This window comes from Mirounga angustirostris, unplaced genomic scaffold, assembly GCF_029215605.1.
Source record: "Mirounga angustirostris isolate CCGP_5_RB_7025 unplaced genomic scaffold, mMirAng1.0.hap1 SCAF_9, whole genome shotgun sequence".
NCBI classification, from domain to species: Eukaryota; Metazoa; Chordata; class Mammalia; order Carnivora; family Phocidae; genus Mirounga; species Mirounga angustirostris.
The window spans coordinates 100,263,183-100,279,583 of record NW_026991717.1 but is presented as its reverse complement, the minus strand read 5'-3'; the positions used below and the strand labels follow the sequence as shown (position 1 = coordinate 100,279,583).

Sequence of the window (16,401 nt, the reverse complement as noted above, 5' to 3'; positions counted from 1 at the left end):
TTCCCATACAGTCCAGGACTTTCCAGCCACATGTTGGGCTCAGGGCTGGGCTCCCCATCATTCAGAGGCTTTGGTGGGCCAGTGACTCCGTCTAATGCATCTCCTTATATTAATTAATGCTCACAGACTTATGATACCGTGTTCAGAAATGCAGGATTTGTGGGTTCAGTTCAAGTAACTCGCTTCACCTTGATTCAGAATGCTTTTCTCTTCATCTGGCCCTCTGATCCTTCCCTTTCTTCTCCCTCCTCCCCTGCCTCCCATCCAGGAACCAGGAAGTTGGATCATCCACTCAACAGGATCTCTCATACCTGTTATTTCAGTGACTAACACAGCACCAGGCACATAGCTAGTATTGAGTGAACGTCTGCTGAATGAGCAAAGATTTGCCCGGATTTGGGGTCACAGTCAGCACCAGATGGGTTCAAAAAGGATTCTTCTACAGATAGTCAATGCCTGGCCGATTTGAGGATCATGTCAGGTTTTCCACACCAGCCCTTGTTTTTATGTTGCTTCTACCCACTTCCAATTCCCCAGGTGTACCTGGTGTCCTCCTCGCTGAATGGAGGCCCTTGTGTTGTACTCCCCGAGCACGACTTTTCCAGCCTAGGCAAAGCTTCATCCATATTATCATGATCTTAGTCTTCTGCCCTCAATGAGATGTCGGGAAAGAAACCTAGTAAATAAGTTCAAGCCATAGTACTGGGAGAAGATGAGATAAATCCAATGTAGAGAGAGACTTAGAACTCATATCTACCTTCCAAGAACTTAGAATGTAATGACTTCTTGATAAAAGCCCAGGTAGAAAATTAAATGTCATTGCTCCTCTACACACACACACAAAGAGGTTCCACATAGAAACTACGCTGGACTTGGAGTCAGAAGGGGGTTTGAAGCTTGGGTCTGCCTCCTACTGGCTGGTTATCTTAAGCAAAACATGTACTCTCTCTGATCTGAAATGTTATCACATGTACAATGGAGAGCATGATGTCCCCATCTCATAGTGCTGTTACTTAGATTAAATGCAGTGACATTTATAATGCAGCTTTGTCAAATGTAATGTAGAGAAATGAGCGAGTATAGTGAAACAACAGTGCAGAAAAGAAGGACAAGAAGAGGGGTGCCTGGGTGGCTCAGTCGTTAAGCATCTGCCTTCGGCTCAGGTCATGATCCCAGGGTCCCGGGATCAAGCCCCGCATTGGGCTCCCTGCTCGGCGGGGAGCCTGCTTCTCCCTCTCCCACTCCCCCTGCTTGTGTTCCTGCTTTCGCTCTCTCTCTGTCAAATAAATAAAATCTTAAAAAAAAAAAAAAAAAAGGACAAGAAGACTATTCCTCAAAAATCCAGAATAGAACAGAGAATACAAAATTGGCACCATATGAAATGCATTTCAGAGGAGACTTGGGTTGTGATTTGTAGGGTCTAACACGTAATCATAATATCAAAATTACAAGTGCTCCCTGATGGTAGACCCCGTGCCTTCCTACAGATGGTGGTGATGAAGGAGATGATAATGTCTTTACTAAGCAATGATCATATACATGGCACTATTCTGAGCACTTCTTATGTTTTATTTGGCTCAACTGGACAATAACCCAATGATGGGGTAAGTAATATTATTATCCCCATTTCACAGATGAGAAAATGAACTAAAGCCCAGAGAGCTTAATTCATGATTAAGTGCAATTCTCCCTGAGCACATACTTTTCTTTTCAGTAGACTGTTGAGAGAGAGGATAAAAACATCAGGAAGTGAGGGGTGCCTGGGTGGCGCGGTTGGTTAAGCTTCCGACTCTTGGTTTTGGCTCAGGTCATGATGTCATGGTCGTGGGATTGAGCCTCGCTTCCAGGCTCCACGCTTAGCGCAGAGTCTGCTTGAGTTTCTCTCTCCCTCTCCATCTGCCCCTCCTGCTAGTGCTCTCTCTCTCTCTCTCTCTCAAATAAATAAATAAATCTTTAAAAAAAATCAGGAGGTAAAAGTCAAGCTTTTATTTAGCAGGATTGAAAGGGTGAAGCAAAGAGAGGAGAAGTTCAAGATCAGGAGTGGGATGAGGTTATAGACGCTGAGAAGAAACCTGCAAGAATCCTACTGGGAAAGACCAAAAGGACATTCTTCATAATGGAAGACAAAATGTAGTCTGTGTGTAAGGCGAAGGCCAGTAGGAAGCAAGGAGAATGTAATTGTTGGGAAATCAACAGAGATCATACCATGGCATTTCCCCCACAGCCTGCCCAGTGCACCAGGCACACTAACCAGCAACGCTCTCATTCTCGGAGGCACAACATGCTCCTGTGACAGTCGAGAGCTGGGGTGAGAGCACACTGATGAAGCTGCCGCCACCCCAAAAGCCTCGTGCCACCTCTGAGCATTCAGTGCCATTCCTGTGAGCAATGACAGGAGGAAACAGCTAAAGGTAGCTGTCACCACCAGACTGCTAATGAAAACCAGAAAGTCTGCAAACAAAACTGCCAACTTCTTCACAATTAAACGACCACCCAGAATAGAATCAATTCGGAAAAGGGGCCCCTTCCACTGGGAACAGGTTTCCTCAATGGTGAGTCCCCAAACAGACTTGTCTCGGAGGACCATCTACCAAAATGAGATACATACATCCTGACACTGTCTTTGCCGTTCCATATTCTTCTTCTTCTAAATCAATAAATAACTGAATCTGAGTCAATTGGGACTTCTTACGTCCCAAACACAGATAAGAGATTTCAGAGATCTTTATGGCCATGAGAAAGAATTTATAAAACCAGAGTAAAACATGGAAAGCCATGGCACAAAAGCTGCCAGGTCCTATTATGAGAAAGAGGGATGGAGACAGAGAGCGGCGGGGAGGGGGGCAAGAGAGAGAAGGAAAGAGAATATTCCTGAGGGAAAAAAAAAGGTAGTAGTCCTGTACTGCGTTCTATTTGATTGAGGGGAAGGCCAACACAAGTCACTCTCTTCCTTGATTGGCTCAGGGTAACAGGTTTTGCATATGATGATTTAAAGGCACATGGGAAACAAAATATGCAGGTTATTTTTTTTATCAAACACAAATATTTTGCTTTAATTAGCCAATGCATGCTGACTTTTTTGCCAAACGTATTCTGTTAAAAATAAACAGAATTGCAAGGATTTGGTATTTTAAAAGGGAGTAGCTTGTCAAAAGCAGAATGCTAGACCTCTTTATAACCTCACCAGTGACCCAGATGTATTAGAACTAGAACCTGGTAGCAAGTAATTGTGTGTGTGTGTGTGTGTGTTAATCAATACCAATTTGACATTTAAAACATCTAATCAAGGTAGGCAAGCAGCAGGAACCACTGGCATACTGAGGAAATGGAAGCAGTGTGATATAAACGGACTTGTTTGGAATCCCAAAGCAAAGGAGAAATAACCTAAAAACCCCAGGGTTGAACAAGGGACGCAGGTCTACATAGAAATGCGGAGAGAGTCTGAGTGTGAGGACCCCCCTCAAGGGAAGGAAGAGAACCAACCCCACCCTATCAGGCCACAATGGCTGCCACTGCTTCTTGTGGCCCAGCTGGTGGCGGCTGGGAGGAATGGCCCCCACTGGCGAGGCTGGCTACCCCCCTACTGCCTCTACATCCCCTCGTCCCCAACCCTGATGCCTCAGTTGAGACAGAAGGTATGGTGAGGTGAAGGCCAGATGTTTAAGGTAAGGGCACAGACACGCTTGACAAGCAAAGATGCTGAGAGATCCCACAGAGGCTTAACCACCCTGTTTCTTTTCTTACGTCTTCAAGGCTGCAGGGCAGGCTGGAGATCACAGTGAAAACCGTGTCAAGAGCAACCGCCTTGGCTCCGTGCTCCCAAGCATCCAGCATGGCGCGAAGAACCTTACAGCCGATATTTTGTTTAACTCTCACAATAACTGTAATGCAGGTTATTTCCCCCATAATAGAGGTGAAGAAACAGAAGCTTAGAGTCAAGTATTTTGCTGGAGTCAACAAGTACCAAGTGGGATGGCCTACGGATCTGTTAAGCCGTGTCCCCTCCCCCCAGCATGCCAACCTTACTCTGGCATCTAGAGAGACAAATGGGATTCTGAGCCCCACGGTTAATAAGCCTAAACTTGGTCAGATTTTAAAAAATAAGACATGCCAAAAGGCAAAGTCAATCCTGTTTTTTTTTTATGTTTTTTTTTTATTATTCTTATGTTAATCCCCATACATTACATCATTAGTTTTAGATGAAGTGTTCCATGATTCATTGTTTGTGCATAACACCCAGTGCTCCATGCAGAATGTGCCCTCCTCAATACCCACCACCAGGCTAACCCATCCTCCCACCCCCCTCCCCTCTAGAACCCTGTTTGTTTTTCAGAGTCCATCGTCTCTCATGGTTCGTCTACCCCTCCGATTTCCCCCGCTTCATTCTTCCCCTCCCGCTACCTTCTTCTTCTTCTTTTTTTTTTTCTTAACATATATTGCATTATTTGTTTCAGAGGTACAGATCTGAGATTCAACAGTCTTGCACAATTCACAGGGCTTACCAGAGCACATACCCTCCCCAGTGTCTATCACCCAGTCACCCCATCCCTCCCACCCCACCCCCCACTCCAACAACACTCAGTTTGTTTCCTGCGATTAAGAATTCCTCATATCAGTGAGATCATATGAAACATGTCTTTCTCTGTTCAAAGTCAATCCTGTTTAATTTAGGGAGGAACGTTTCTTCAACGACAACATTGAAAATAGGACTAGTCACACGTCCACTCTCCTAGAACATGAGTAGACACTGGACCCAGATAATAGAACCAAGTTTTCAATTTCTAGCCTGGCTAGAAATTATTATGAATAGTTTCCATGATAATAGAAGTTAACTTTGAGATTCTATTATAACTCAGAGTATAATCTATCCTGAAACAATACAAAAAGTGACTGGCTTAATCTCCTTAAAAAAAAAACAAAAAAAAACCCTCTCTTGTTGCTCAAAGAATAGTAACAAACTGTTTTACTTACAAACAAATCTTATAAACTAAGGACTTACAGATGAATATGCTTTTAAATCAAGGAATTTAACAGCCTCTTTGATAATTTATTTTAACTTCTCCTTTTTTCCACATTTATTCTCATTAAGACAGAGGATATCTATAATGTTAAAAGTTTATAATATCAATCACTAAATATTCACCCTCAGGATGCCAATATTCTAGAATTCCATTGCCTTGTTTCAAGGTAAAATATTAATGTGTACAGAGATTTGTATAGGATTAGAGAGCCAACGCAGCATGACAAATGGGGCAAATTCCATGCACAACATTATGGGAAACATCAGATTAGTATGCTCCTAAGACCAGCTGCTCCATGCTAGAGCTCCCTGGTACAGTCACCCATGAATCACGAGGATTCACAGTTGCCCCAAGCCTGTGGCATTCACCAAGTGGCTTGCTTGAGCAAAGACAAGACTTCTTCTGCTCCCTATGTTGTGCCATAGGGAGAGTGAAGACTCCCTATGTTGTGCCATAATCTCCCTGTAGCAAAAACAGCCTCAGGGATTTATATCGTTTCCAGGAAGAAAGGATGCATGGATGGTGACCATTTGGCAAAAAGCTATAAACGTTGGGACTGGGTGCAAGAACTGACCTATTCTGATGTTTGAGTCCTTCCTTACATATAAGAACGTGTTAGCAGAGAGCTTATGGAGTCGGCACTGTTTGTTGGTGTATGAAGAATTCTTAATAAAAATTTCAAGAATTCAAGAGATCCCGAGTGGCACATAAAACAAAAGGGAAAGAAATCTCATCTGCGGGGGATCCTAAAAGGCCATTTTAGAACCAAGTGAACATAACCTCACTGAGGGTTCCTGTTCATCCTCCTTGGCTAGTTCCCAAGCTTCTCCCAGTCTCTTAATGCTAAAATGACTCAGTTCTTGGTCCTTGTCTCTCCTCTATCTACCCTCACTCCCTTGGTGATCTCATGCAGTTTCATGCCACGCTGATGGTCTGTAGAGCAAACAACTCCCAAGTCTATATCCCTACCCTTGATCACTCTCTTGAATTCTAGACTTGTATATCCAACTGCTTGTTTAACACTGGACTTGGAACTATAATAAACATCTCAAATTCAACATGTCCCAAATTGAAAGCACTTAACACACACATTAAGTCACTTACTTATAACCACTATATGAGAATGGTGAGATGATTATTCTCATTTTCTAAAGGACAGTGAAGCACAGAGAGGTGAGATGCTTGTCCAGGGTCATACCTCTAGCGAGTGACAGAGTCAAGAGGGCACCATCATCCTTGAATTCTCTCTCTCCCTGTCTTCCTCCTCCCTGCACCTCTGCTCCCACCCCTCAGTCCTCCACATCCAGTCCATCAGCAAAGCCTGCAGACTCCACCTCCTCCAACTCTACTTCCACCGCAGGCCCCTGAGATCCATGCTCTCTCTCGCGTGAGTCACTGCAATAGCTCCTCATTAATCTCCCTGCCTCCTTCCACTTGCCCCCAACTGTCTAGTCTCTACCTCACAACCAGAGCCATCTGATAAAACCAACCTTTAGACCCTCTAATAGCTTCCATTCCACTTAGAACACACTCTTTTAAGTTGAGTCAATATGAACTCTGCCTTCCTGTCCAACTCACAGCCAGGCACCCTCCTCTTCATCCACCAGCCTTCAGCCACGGTTGTCTGCTTTCCAGTCCTTGAACACACCAGGGCTACTACTTCTGTCTCGTAGCTTAGTCCCAGCTGTTGTGACCCTAGATCTTACATGGCTGGCTGGCTCATCGTCTGGGACTTATCCTCAATGTCACGTCCACAGAGTGACCCTTCCTTGACCACCCAATATAGAGTAGCCCCTGCCTCCACCCCACCTACCCTCCCTTATACACTGTAGTCAGGATTCTTTAGATGGCCAGTTGGCAATATCCATCAAAACCTAAATGCACATACCTAGCCATTTGACCCAGCAATTCTACTTCTAAGAATTCGTTCTAAATATAAACTTGTACATGTGTGAAATGGTATATGTTACAGGATTATTTATTGCTGTGTTGCCTCTAACAGCAAAATGCTGGCAACACCCTAAATGTCCATCAGTGAGAGCTCCCTAGATAAATGATTACATATAACAACATAAAATAAATGTATTTGGTGCAATATATGTTAAGAAAAAAAGAAGAAGAAGAAGGTAGCGGGAGGGGAAGAATGAAGCGGGGGGAATCGGAGGGGTAGACGAACCATGAGAGACGATGGACTCTGAAAAACAAACTGAGGGTTCTAGAGGGGAGGGGGATGGGAGGATGGGTTAGCCTGGTGGTGGGTATTGAGGAGGGCACATTCTGCATGGAGCACTGGGTGTTATGCACAAACAATGAATCATGGAACACTTCATCTAAAACTAATGATGTAATGTATGGGGATTAACATAAGAATAAAAAAAAATAAATAAATGTATTTGGTATCTAACAACCTTATGAGCTAAGTAGTATTATAAGCCCTCTTTGTGAGGAGAAAGCTAAGGAGAGCTTAGGAAACTAACACAAGATGCACAGCTAACAAGTGGTAAAGTGGGGATTCAGACCCCAGGTTCTTAGTCTTTATACTATAATGCTTCCCAGTACATGTTCTCATGGTGAAATACTATGTGGCCATTAAAGGGAATAAGGCATTATAAACATACTGATATGGACTGATCTTTAAGACATGTTACTGAGTGAAAAAACTATAGAACAGTGTTTTAACCTCATGGAGTTTTTACTCCTTATTTTAAAGAGGGCAAATATATATGTTTGCATCCATCTACACAAAGACATGTAAGAAAGAGTAGAACAATATGTAGGAAGCAGTGGCTACTCTAAAAAGGGAAACCAGATGGCTTAAGGGCAGGGGTGGAAGAAATCTGACATTTCACTGCATACCCTTTTTGTCTTTTGATTTTGTTGTGTATGCACAGATATACACCCATGGCTTATTCAAAGAACTAAATAATTAAAAACAGATTGCTGAGGTTTTTCCAAAAGAACAAAAGAGCACACCCAAGTCACTCTTTCTCATAACACCTGTTGTATTTTCTTTATATATCTACTAATAAATGGCTTATTTGTTAATGTGTGTTTATCTTATGACTTCACTAGGGTCATTATCTAAAATTATTTGTTTTTTCTTTGTGGGGAGGGCAGTGGATATTTACTGTACTAAGTATACAAGCTCACTAGACCCCATTAGAATGTAAGGTCCATGTGGGCAGGGGCTGTGTGTGTACAGTTCAGTTCTACAACCCCAACATTTAGCACAGCACCTCATGTTTAGTAGTCATGAATGAATGAATGAATGAGTGAATGAACGAATGAATGAAAATTAGTGCCCAAGAGTCTAGGGCTTAGATGATCAGAGTCAAAACAGTAAGAACCTTTTTACCAAAAATGCACAAAAATTTTCAATGCTTTAGATCAAACAGTAATTTTTAGTATGAAAAAATAGGATCTGGGTTCAAAGAATCCACGCTATTAACACCTGGAAGTAAAGATTCTAAATAAGCAATACTCACAATGAAAAGTCCTAGTTCCCATGGGACTTTACTTGGGCTCAGATAAGGTCAGAAAATGCTGATAATGAGCAAAAAGTGGTGAGGTTATAAAAGAAAAAAAAAAAAATTCAAGGCTTAAAAACCAGGAATGATTTAGTAAAGCTATATAGGAATCTACAAAGCTTCGGTCACTGTTTTGGGAATGTAATTTTGGGTTATAAAAATTATTGTTGATTCAGGCAAGGGAAAACTCCCTCTTTGAGGCTGCATAATGCTAAAGAGAACATCTGCCCTAGAAACAACCTCCATGAGCCCAACAGAGAGGCCTTGTCTGGTCATATCTTCAAATACAAAGAAATGAGCTCAATAACAGACCCAAACCACAAAACCTACCAAAAAATGATGATCCTGAGAATGTTCTTCATTTTCAAACTAATTAGCAAGACAGAGAACGATGCATCATCTATCAGTGCGTGTGATAGCTAACTTTATATCAACTTGACTAGACCATGGGGTAACCCGATATTTGGCCCAACATTATTCTGGATGTGTCTGTGAGGCTGTTTCTGGATGTGATTAACACTTAAGTTGTAGACCGAGTAGAGCAGATCGCCCTCCCTAATGTGGGTGAGCTTCATCCAGGCAGTTGAAGCCTAACAAGGACAAAAGGCTGACTCTCTCTCCTGAGAAAGGAAGAATTCCTCCTACCTGACTGCTTTAAGCTGGAACATCAGCTTTTTCCTGCCTTTGTACTCAAACTGAAACATAGGCTCTTCTGGTTCTCAGGCCTTTGGACTCAGACTGGAACTAAATCCCTGGCTCCCCTGGATCTCGAATTTGTTGACTCACCCTACAGATCTTGGGGCTTGTCAACCTCCACATCATGTGAACCAATTCCTCATAATAAGTATAATACATATATTGGTTCTGTCTCTCTGGAGAAGCCTGGCTAATCCATGCTGCTTCCTCTGTTAGAAACGCTGCCAGAGCGAAACAGCTCTTGTCTGGTACTACCTATCATTAGCAGCCCTAGATAGGAATACAGTGTTTCCCCACACATGACCCCTCCCCATGAGAATGCATGAATGCATTCTCAGCCAGTGGCAAGAGAATACCTGAGAATACCTGATAAGGATGGATATCCCAGAATATTTAAAGAACTGTTACAACTCAACAACAAAAAACCAAACAACCTGATTATAAAAAGGGGCAAAGGACCTGAATGGACATTTCTCCAAAGAAGACATACAAGTAGCTAATAAGCACATAAAAAGAGGTTCAGCATCACTAGTCGTTAGGGATATGCAAGCCAAAACCACCATGGGATATCATCTCATATCCATTAAGATGGCTACTATAAAAAATAGCAAGTGTTGGCGAGGATGTAGACATACTGGAACCCTCATAGACTGCTGGTGGGAATGCAAAATTGGTGCAGCTGCTGTGGAGAACAGTATGGCAAGTCCTCAAAAAATTAAAAATAGGATTACCATATGATCTAGCAATTCCACTTCTGGGTATATATCCAAAAGAACTTAAAGCAGGATCTCAACGAGATATTTGTACACCCATGTGTATAGCAGCATTATTTACAATAGCCAAAAGGTAGAAGCCATCCAAGTGTCCCTCAGCAAATGAATGGAGAAACACACCTGATACAGATGCATGGTGGAATATTATTCAGCCTCAAAAAGGAAGAACATTCTGACACATGCCACAACATGGCTGAACCTGGGGGATATGGTAAGTGAAATAACCTGTAATGAAAAGACAATATGACTCCACTTCTAGGACGTACCTGGAGTGGTCACATTCCTAGAGAGAGACAGTAGAAGAATAGTTGCCCAGGGCTAAGGGGAGAGAGGAATGGGGAATTTCTGTTTAATGGACGTGGGGTTTCAGTTTTACAAGATGGAAAGAGTTCTGCAGATGGGTGTTGGTGGTGATTGCACAACAGTGGAATGTAGTTAATACCACTGAGCTGTACACTTAAAAGTGGTTAAGTCGGTACATTTTATGCTATATGTATTTTATGATTAAATAAGCTAAAGACTTAGAGATCTCCAAGATACACAAGTAAACTTAAAAATAAAAAGGCTAGGGGCGCCTGGGTGGCTCTGTCAGTTAAGCATCCAACTCTTAGTTTTGGCTCAGGTCATGATCTTGGGGTCCTGAGATCGAGCCCTGCACTGGCTCCATGCTCAGCGCAGAGTCTACTTGAGATTCTTTCCCTCTGCTCCTCCCCTGCTCTCTCTCTCCCCCTCTCTGGAATAAAGAAATAAAATCTTAAAAAAAAAAAAAAAGGTCACAGCAAAATGCATATAATACAGGCCCATTATATAAAAACTAATATAAATATATATGCATAAAGGAGACAAATCGTCCTAGCAATTAGCAGTATGGTGAGAAGGGGGAGATAAAGTGGAATAGGAAATGTTCATGTGTCACTCTGTATGTCTCTGTCTTGACTGAATCTGGTACAACAAGCACATATTTGTATTCGCTTCCTAGGACAGCTGTAACAAATTGAGTAGCTTAAATGGCAGATATGTATTCTCTCCCTGTTCTGGAGGCCAGAAGTTTGAAATCAAGGTGCCAGCCGGGCCCCGCTCCCTCTGACTCTGGTGGAATCCTTCCTCGCTTCTTCCTAGCTTCTGGTGGTGGCCATCACTCCTGGCTTAGGTGGCCCTTGGCTCACAGCTGCATCCCTCCAGCCTCTGCCTCCGTGGTCATAGGATGCTCCCTGTGTGTCTGTCTTCACTGGGTATTTTCCTCTTCTTGTAAGGACACCGGTCATTGGACTAGGGCCCACCTAATGACCTTATCCTCACTCCATTACATCTGCAAAGACCCTATTTCTAAATAAGGTCACACTCACAGCCACTGGGGAGCGAGGACTTCAACATTTTTGAGGGGACACAATTCGCCCTATAACAATACTCATGTTTAATAACAAGCAGTTACATTTCCTTGAATACTCTACCTACGAGCCCTCAAGGGGTTAAGAAAAGATCCTTTGGAGGCAGTATTACAAGAATGAAGACCCTAGATTCAGATTCACACTACAAAGGTTCAAATCCCAGTGCTTCTCCCTGCCTCAGTTTCCTTGTGTTTCAAATAACAGCAACTAGCTCAAAAGGTTGTTATGAGGATTAAATGTGTTACAAAGTGCTTAGCATGTAGTAAGTGCCCAGTCAACGTGAGCAATTGTTACAGCTCTCACCACCTTGAGGGTCCCTAAGCCCCCTCCCCTCCCAGACAGCATTCTGGAGGACAGAGTAGCTTCATGTTCACGGTACCTACTCAAAGCCCTTCTCTGTGGTTCCTTGCCCAGTCTCATGCTTGCCTCTCAGAGCACCAGCAGTTTCATTCGATACAGGGTCACGCTAAATATTGTACTAAATATTCTTCATCCACACAGTCATCCCAAACTACCTTCCTGGGTGCGCCCCAGCTGCAGAGTGGCAGGCAAGCTCCCCACGGCTCACGGGGTCCCTGAGCAGCGGCACCTAGGCCATCAGGGCAAAACGCCCATCACTTCACGTGCAGCCTGCAGAGGGACGCAGAGTGGCCTCAGACCTCCCACTTTATGTGATCAGTGCCCTAAATTTGGATTTTGATCTTGGCCTCCCTTGCTGCTAAATCTGTATCCAGTTAATCTTACAGGGTTGTGCGGGAGGAGTCACGTTGCTGTGGCAACCCAACAGCTCCCTGGGCAGAAGGAGAGAAGACATGGAATTTCAGGACGGAGACCACCAAAGGATCCAGAAGCTCTTACTTCTGCCTTTGTTTTGCAGAAATGAATCTTGATATGCTAAAATAAACAGACCTCTCTTCTCTTTTTTACAAGTTTCCAGCCATTGACAAAAATAAAAGCCTGCTTCTACAAGCATTCTATTCACATGTCATTTCCTAACAGGATAGAAACTAAAACTCACACTTCATTCAGCAAGTCAGGAAGTCAGCTGATTTCCTTTAAAACTCCCTCTCTGCATGAAACGAGCAATTGTCCAGTCTGGATTTTATACCTAATATTACTTTTTGACCTGCAGTTTACAAATAAACTACCAGAGGGACACAAATAGAACTGGGGCTGTCTCCTGTCCTGGCGGCTTAGAGGAGCCAGAGTGCCGCAGAGAAAGGTGAATGAACCTGCCTTGGTGACCCACAGACCTCGCCTTCCACGGGGACGCCTTGCCCGGCCCACACCGTAGCCGAGCCGCTCACACACGGCAGAGCCGACACCTTCCATCTCCTTGTCTTTGTTTTCCTGCCCACATTCTGGGGGAGCATCTAAGGAATAGTAAACTAAAAGATGAATCAGTCAAACAAACATACGAACACAAACCAGGCATTAAGACCGTGTATCAGGTATGCAGGTGCGAAATAATCTGAAACGGACCAACGACAGTTCTGCTAAGACTAGCCCAGGCTAGGATCTGCCAGGGAGCAGCCAGAGTGACTGACAGGCTTCCCCTTTGAAAAACTACTCTGGGTTAAACTTAGCACTGACATCTTAGGGCAGCGGTTGAAGTGTTCTCTAAAGGAAACAAAAAAGAACTCCTCAAATCTGATTCTTTTTGCTTTCCCTCCTTTTCGCCTCTTTTTCCAAGATAGTTTTCCTGAGCTCCGACTAGGACATTAAGAGTTAAGCAGCATTTGTCGAGGGTCAGGGAGTGGGAAGGTAAAAAGGTGGTGCCTTAGCTGGGTTATGATTACATAAATTTTCTGAACTTTTAAGGGAACAGCAATTGCTTAGAATCACATAATAAGATTATAGAAATAAACAGACCAGAGAAGTAGGATGTGATCAGGGAAGGCTCTGGGAGCGGGAGTCAGAAGATTCAACTCCTTGGCTTGCCTCTACCTCTTAAACAGCCACATAATCACAGAGAAGTTATGTAAATTCCCTGAACCTTGGTACTTTCAACTATGAAATGGGTATAATAATACCTGCCCTGACCTCAATTATTGTGAAAATCAAATGAAGTCATACACATTGGAGGTCTGAGATAAAATATTAAGTCCTGCTTGGTGAATGTATTGCTATTTCTTTTTTAACTTTTTAAAAAAGATTTTATTTATTTATCTGACAGAGAGAGAGAGTGCACAAGCAGGGGGAGCAGCAGAGGGAGAGAGAGAGAAGCAGGATTCCAGCTGAGCAGGGAGCCCGATGTGGGGCTCCATCCCAGGACCCTGGGATCACGACCTGAGCTGAAGGCAGACGCTTAACCGACTGAGCCACCCGGGCACCCCATATTGCTATTTCTATTAGACTCTAGATTTGTTAGATGCAGGGAATGGCTATTCTCTCGTTTTGTGTATCCTGCAGTCTCCAAGGACTTCCTTGTATCTGGTCGGAAAAACAAATGCAATTGAAAACAAAAATGTGCTAACCAAATATGCATCTAGGTTTTTAGACCAATTTCCCCTAAAGTAGGTTTAAGGGAGCACTGTTGGACTGGGAAAATCAAAGCGGCCGGGCCGTCAACAAGCCATCAGTTCTGCATCCACCGTTCACGAGGTGCAGAACACCCTGAGGCAAAGCCGTCCTTCGTCCTAAGTGGCAAAGAGGACTTTGGTCCTAAATGGCACCTCCATAATGATATCACTCACCGTCGTGCAAGAGATAAGAAGTTTTAGTTCATAAAATTCTAGCTGGTAGCATGCCATGTCAATTAGTTTCTTACTCTATGTTCATAGCATTAACACCAAATTAGAACTAATTACCCTCTCAATTGACAATTTAGAGGCCATTAAAATATAGATTAGCATGAAAGAAATACAGTATCCTGTGGGAAGCGAAATTCTGATAGAAAGCAGATAAACTCTAATATCTAACCGTTAGTGTGTTAATGACCCCTATCAGGTGCTAAAATAGGGTGTTAATTAAAGTAGAGGTACTACCTTTCCTGACCTCTTGAAACCTAGGGTCTAAAAGGACAAGATAACTCACACACACACATGCTCATGCCCACACCTCACAGAGGAGCTGCCATCCGGTCTGACACACAGTCAATTCCAAACCTGGGTCAGGCTCGAGACACAGACTTTGCTACACATGCTTCAGAAACAACTAGAAGCTTTCGGGCGCCTGGGTGGCTCAGATGGTTAAGCGTCTGCCTTCGGCTCAGGTCATGATCCCAGGGTCCTGGGATTGAGTCCCGCATCGGGCTCCCTGCTCCTTGGGAGCCTGCTTCTCCCTCTGCCTCTCTCTCTCTCTCTCTCTCTCTCTGTCTCTCATGAATAAATAAATAAAATTAAAAAAAAAAAAAGAAACAACTAGAAGCTTTTAAGCTGAAGTCACAGAGATATCAAATTGGAGTAGGATAATTGAAAGGTACAGCGTCTGGAGGGATGAGGCAGGGAAGAAAGTGAGGAGAGCAAGGCAAGCGAGACCAGTAGTCATGAGCTGAACATGCCCAATGAACAAGGCTGCACACAGGAATTCAGAACATTTAATTTAAAAAAAATTATTTTATTACAAAGTTCTATTCCTTAGGTACTTCCTGAGTACTTGATATTTCAAACAGGCAAACCACTGTTTGGGGCCCTTTCTCTGAGAAGACCTGCAAATATGGGAACTAAATTTTTAAAGAGGCCTGTGGGATTTAACCTTTCATTGTATAAACATCACCTGGGGATCAGCAGAATAACAGTGTATCAACAAACAAACCCCACCTGGGTTTACCAACAAATCAATACTCCGGGTTCTAGAAGGAAACTTATTCTTGCTATCTTCACTGCTGAACTTGGGGGCAGCTAATTTCAGAGTGGCGATGTTTACGTTATGTTCCCTACAACCTCACACCTAGTGTAGAGAAGCCTAATGACCGTGTCGCGAGGCAGCAACCGTGGGAGTAATTACTCAGGAAGGCGGAGCGCTTGCAATCTGGATGCACACAGCAGCAGGAAAGCCCATTACTCCAATTGCTGAAATTATGCCTCACTCTAGTCAAGTTTACAGAAATATTTATAGAATTAGCAAAACACTATCATTGGCAGTTTCTTTGGGTTGCCTAATCTCCTGAAAGCCTTTGGGGGTGGGGATGCGGGAGAGCGCCTAGCGAAGGAGGAACAAGGGAAGCCATCCTCCAAAAAATAACTAAGTGTTAAAAAGAAATGATTGGGCTGTTCGCTGTAGTAGCATATCATTTAGAGAAAGTATGGGAAACCAAACCCATGCCATAATTCATCCTAAAGAACACACAGACTGCCTATTGCTGTCAAATCCAGGTATGTGTTCCAAAGACTTCTATTAGCCTACAAAATCCTTACATTTGAAAAGCACTCTGAAAGGTGGTATTGATTTTCCTGATATATATGTTTTTAATCACTGTGTATCTTTGCTGTATCCTTCATGTTTTAATAATTTATGGTCACTTTCCCCCACCAAAAAAAAAAAAAAATCTCTTTTCTCAGGTTGCCCTTTATATTACAAAATAATTGTGGCGTTCATCAATTGAATTTGGTAATTGAGAATAACTGTATAGTCATATGAATAAAACTATTTGCTTTCTTGGCAATTCTGTCAGTTCTCAAAATCTGTTAAAAGTCACAAGTGACTCAGAGGCAAGACTGAATTTACTTTCTAGGTCTCAACTGTAGGCGTTTTACCAAACCTCAGTGAGCACATCATTTGGGCTCAGTTAAATTGGTTGTTTCTGAAATTTCCTGCTAGCATTGAAATAGATGTCAAAGCAGGTGGTCTCCAAAAGGTCTTAGATCAGTAATTCTTGGGCTCCCTGGCTCAGTGAGGGTTTGTATAATAAGAGTCAATGGAAGTGGCTCCAGAAAAGAAAGTCATTCCGTAATGTTTGATGTCTTTTTCCTCCCCACATCGCACACTGACATATAAGTTATCATGTGATTGGAGAAGACACGATAGAAATTAAATAGGAATAGATGAAATCAAA

At 43.0% G+C, this 16,401-nt stretch overlaps 1 protein-coding gene across 5 annotated transcripts in view; it reads right to left on the bottom strand.

Annotated features, from left to right (window-relative positions):
• Positions 1-16,401, bottom strand: part of SAMD4A (sterile alpha motif domain containing 4A) — a 206,657-nt gene that overhangs the window by 142,161 nt on the left and 48,095 nt on the right. The gene's annotated exons all lie outside the window — the stretch shown is intronic.